Source organism: Arachis ipaensis, chromosome B5, assembly GCF_059453495.1.
Source record: "Arachis ipaensis isolate K30076 ecotype BB chromosome B5, ASM5945349v1, whole genome shotgun sequence".
Classification (NCBI taxonomy): domain Eukaryota; kingdom Viridiplantae; phylum Streptophyta; class Magnoliopsida; order Fabales; family Fabaceae; genus Arachis; species Arachis ipaensis.
In genome coordinates, this window is record NC_142440.1 from 143,688,647 (window position 1) to 143,694,253 (window position 5,607).

Below are 5,607 nucleotides of genomic sequence, written 5' to 3' on the forward strand. Positions count from 1 at the left end.
GAATGTTCGAATGTCTAGAAGATAATTGACTTATTGCTTGCTCCAGTTGATGAATGGTTGTTTGAAGCTGATCTACTGTTTCCTTGAGGCGAACCTCTGAAGTTCAGAATGATTGGCATCCATAGGAACTCAGAATTTAGATAGTATTATTGATTCTCCTAGTTCAGTATGTTGATTCTTGAACACAGCTACTTCATGAGTCTTGGCCGTGACCCTAAGCATTTTGTTTTCCAGTATTACCACCGGATACATAAATGCCACAGACACATAACTGGGTGAACCTTTTCAGATTATGACTCAGCTTTGCTAGAGTCCCCAGTTAGAGGTGCCCAGAGTTCTTAAGCACACTCTTTTTACTTTGGATCACGACTTTAACCGCTCAGTATCAAGCTTTTCACTTGACACCTTCACGCCACAAGCACATGGTTAGGGACAGCTTGATTTAGCCGCTTAGGCCATGATTTTATTCCTTTGGGCCCTCCTATCCATTAATGCTCAAAGCCTTGGATCTTTTTTACCCTTTGCCTATAAGGGGTTCTTGGCTTTTTCTGCTTGCTTTTTCTTTTTCTCTCTTTCTATTTTTTTTTTCGCCATTTTTTTCGCAAGCTTTGTGTTTTTCACTGCTTTTTCTTGCTTCAAAAATCAATTTTATGATTTTTCAAATTATCAATAACATTTCTCTTTTTTTCATCATTCTTTCAAGAGCCAACAACTTTAACATTCATAAACTTTACTATAAAAAATATGCATTGCATTCAGAATCACAGAAAATACCATCACATTTAAATAAATAAGACTATTATTTAATATAGACCCACTTTCTCATGCAATATATCACTCCTGTATTTTTTTTATTTGAATTTAAGCTCAGTGAGTAATACATGAGACATCTTTTCAGAATTAAAGCAATAGGGAGAACTAAACTAGTCCTAGGATTCTAACTAATAAAGGATCATGCAATAAACAAAGCAAAATAGCAGAAAACCGGAACATAACATAGACAAAGAGGGGAGGAATAAAAAATGAAAGGAACTCAACCACCTTAATTATCCTAGCGGTCGTTTTATTCTTCAGGTTGTGCTCCTCCGTGAAGATGATTCACCTCCCTTTGGTGCCATAAGAATAGACAGAAAACCTATAAGCGAAGCGTCAACACCAAACTTAAAGGTTTTCTTGTCCTCAAGCAAAGAAGAACTGAAATTAAAAAGAGACAAATATTAATATGAAAGAAAAAGGAGAGGATAAAAGAACAAGAGAGAATTAGGATTGGGAGAGGGAGAAAGAAAATTAAAACTGGGCGACGTGTACGCGTACGGCATGCGTACGCGTGGGTCGCGGAACTTCCTTAATGACGCGTCAGCGTCAAGCACGTATTCGCGTGCCATGGGTTTGGCGCGATTCGCGCGAATCCAGCCGCGCGCACGCGTAACTCTCTGTTCGCGTGGCTATGGAACCAATATTGGCATACGACGCGTTCGCGTCGTGCACGCGCACGCGTGGATGGCTGTTTGGTCAAATAACGCGCACGCGTCAAGGACGCGTACGCGTGGGCAATTTTGTGCTTGTAGCACACTTCCAGTCCCAAGCCAGCACAACTCTCTGCCCAAACACCTTTTACGCCAATTTGCAAGGTCACGCGTACGCGTCGATGACGCGGACGCGTGGAGTGCCAAAATCATGAATGACGCGCACGCGTGAGATACGCGTACGCGTGGGTTTGTTGGTGCTAGAGGCATCATTCCTGCACCACTCCCACACAACTCTCTGTTCAAATTTATTTTTCACGCACATCCATTTGACGCGTATGCGTCAGCGACGCTTGCGCATCGTGTGCCATTTTCTGTCACTTGAGATGTTCGGTTCCTGTGATAAAATAGCTGCATGATCAGAAAATTAGTAAGAACTTAATAAAAATCAAATAAGTAAGAAAACTACTACTACTAAAAAAAATAACTAAGGATACGAAATTATCGGGTTGCCTCCCGACAAGCGCTTCTTTAACGTCAATAGCTTGACGGTCAGTTCTGCTAGTTCAGCAGATGAGTGGACCTCTGGTGATCAATCTCGCCTCCAAGATAGTGCTTCAACCTCTGGCCATTCACTGTAAACTTCCTGTCAGAATTCTCTTCCTGTATTTTCACATGACCATATGGTGAAGCTCTGGTAACCACAAATGGTCCTGACCACCGAGATTTTAGCTTCCCGGGAAAGAATTTGAGCCTTGAATTATATAGAAGCACTCTCTGTCCTGGCTCAAAGACTCTGATGGCAATCTTCTTGTCATGCAGTAGCTTGGTTCTCTCCTTATAGAGCTTGGCATTCTCATAAGTTGAATATCTGAATTCATCAAGCTCATTCAACTGAAGCATTCACTTAATTCCTGCAGCTTCTGAATCAAGATTTAGATACCTGATTGCCCAGTAAGCCTTGTGCTCCAGCTCAACTGGCAAGTGACAGGCTTTGCCATAGACCAACTGATATGGAGACATGCCAATTGGAGTCTTGTACGCTGTCCGGTATGCCCAGAGAGCATCATCAAGCTTCCTAGACCAGTCCTTTCTTGAAACACTGACGGTCTTCTCTAGAATCCTCTTAAGTTCCCTGTTGAAAACTTCAACCTGTCCACTTGTCTGAGGGTGATAGGGGGTTGCTACTTTATGATGGACTTCATATCTATGCAGAAGAGAGTCCAGCTGTCTGTTACAGAAGTGGCTTCCACCATCACTAATGAGTGTCATTGGGACACCAAACCGGCTAAAGATATATTTCTGAAGAAAGCCCATTACCACCTTGGCATCATTGGTGGGTAGAGCCACAGCTTCCACCCACTTGGACACATAATCAACTGCCACTAGAATATAGTTGTTTGAATCTGAGGGTGGAAAAGGTCCCATGAAATCAATACCCCACACATCAAACAACTCAACCTCAAGAATCCCCTGCTGTGGCATTTCGTGATTGGCAGGGAGATTTGTGGCTTTTGCACATCTGTCACAATGCTTCACAAATTCTCTTGAATCTCTGAAGAGAGTAGGCCAGTAGAACCCACTCTGAAGGACCTTTGTAGCTGTCCTTTCACCACCAAAGTGGCCTCCATATTCAGAACCATGATAGTGCCAAAGAATCTGCTGTGTTTCTTCATCTGGGAAACATCTTCTTATTATACCATCTGAACACCTTTTAAAAAGGTATGATTCCCCCCAAATATAGTACTTTGCATCAGTCAATAGCTTCCTTACTTGTTGCCTGCTGTACTCCCTTGGAAAAAAATTCATGGCCTTATAATTTGCAGTGTCTGCAAACCATGGAGCCTGCTGGATGAGGAACAATTGCTCATCTGGAAATGTCTCAGTCACAGCTGTGGGTGGTTGTACTCCTGTTTCAGGCTCAATTCTGGAGAGATGGTCAGCTACTTGATTTTCTGACCCTTTTCCTGTCTTTTATCTCAATATCAAACTCCTGAAGGAGCAACACCCATTTGATTAATCTTGGTTTCGAATCCTGCTTGGTTAGAAGGTACTTCAAAGCAGCATGGTCAGTATAAACAATAACCTTAGAACCAAGTAAATAGGACCTAAACTTATCAACAGCATACACAACAGCTAATAATTCCTTTTCTGTAGTTGTGTAATTCTTTTGAGCATCATTTAACACACGACTGGCATAATAAATGACATGTACTAGCTTACCATGCCTCTGTCCTAAAACAGCTCCTATAGCAAAATCACTAGCATCACACATTAATTCAAATGGTAAATCCCAGTCAGGGGGAGCTATAATGGGAGCAGAGGTAAGGTTTGCCTTCAGAGTTTCAAAAGCATGCAGACAATCAAAATCAAAGGCAAAAGGAACACCAACAACCAACAGGTTGCTCAATGGTTTAGCAATTTTAGAAAAATTCTTTATAAATCTTCTATAAAATCCTGCATGACCCAAGAAACTCCTAACTGCCTTAACATTAGTTGGTGGCGGTAATTTTTCAATTACCTCCACCTTTGCTCTGTCAACCTCAATCCCCTTACTTGAAATTCGGTGTCCAAGAACAATGCCTTCTGTAACCATAAAATGGTATTTTTCCCAATTTAAAACAAGGTTTGATTCTTGACACCGTTTCAAGACAAGAGATAAATGTTTAAGGCAGGATTCAAAAGAATTACCAAAAACAGAAAAGTCATCCATAAATATCTCAATAAACTTTTCAACCATATCAGAAAAAATTGAAAGCATACACCTCTGAAAAGTTGCTGGAGCATTGCAAAGTCCAAATGTCATTCTCCTGTAGGCAAATACTCCAAAGGGGCATGTGAATGCTGTCTTCTCTTGATCTTGAGGGTCCACTGCAATTTGATTATATTCAGAATATCCATCTAGAAAACAATAAAAAGCATGACCAGCTAACCTCTCAAGCATCTGATCAATGAAAGGCAGGGGTAAATGATCTTTCCTTGTAGCAGTGTTGAGCCTCCTGTAGTCTATGCACATCCTCCATCATGTGACTGTTCTTGTAGGAATAAGCTCATTATTTTTATTCTTGATCACTGTCATCCCTCCTTTCTTGGGAACTACCTGCACAGCACTTACCCAAGGACTGTCAGAAATAGGGTAAATAATACCTGCTTCCCATAATTTCATTACCTCTTTTTGGACCACCTCTTTCATAGTTGGATTGAGTCTCCTTTGTGGTTGCACAACTGGTTTAGCATCATCTTCAAGAAGGATCTTGTGCATACACTTGGTTGGACTAATCCCCTTCAAGTCACTAATGGTCTACCCAAGAGCTGTTTTATGGCTTATGAGCACTGAAATAAGTGCCTCTTCTTCTTCAGGCTTCAGAGAAGAGCTAATAATCACTGGATAAGAATCATTTTCACCCAAGAACACATATTTCAGAGAAGGAGGTAAAGGTTTGAGCTCAAGCTTGGGGGCTTCCTCCTCCTTGATTGGCGTGTTCATCAGCTTCTTTTGGGGTGGTGAATCGTCAACTTCAACTAATTCACACTCAGAAATAGGATCCAGAGCATCATCAAGTACCTCAGTCTCCAGTACTTCTTGAACAAGTGATTCAATAACATCTATTTTCATACACCCCTCAGAATCATTAGGGTGCTTGAGGGCTTCAAAAACATTTAGGACCACCTGTTCTTCATTGACCCTCAGGGTTAATTCACCCTTTTGCACATCAATTAGAGCTCTACCTATAGCTAAAAATGGTCTACCAAGTATAATAGAGGGTTTTACTCCTCTTCCATGTCTAATATAACAAAATCAATAGAGAAAATAAATGGTCCTACTTTAACAAGTAAATCTTCAACCACACCCACAGGTAATTTAATAGAAATATCAGCAAGTTAAAGAGAAATACGAGTAGGTTTTACCTCCTCAATTTGAAGCTTTTTCATCACTGAAAGTAGCATGAGGTTGATGCTAGCTCCAAGATCACATAAAGCTCTCTGAATGCCAACTTCTCCAATGGTGCAAGGAATGACAAAGCTTCCTGGGTCTGGCATCTTCTTAGGAAGGGTGTGTTGAATAATAGCACTGCATTCCTTGGTTAACACCACGGTTTCTTGCTCCTTCCAATTCCTCTTGTGGGTCAAAAACTCTTTC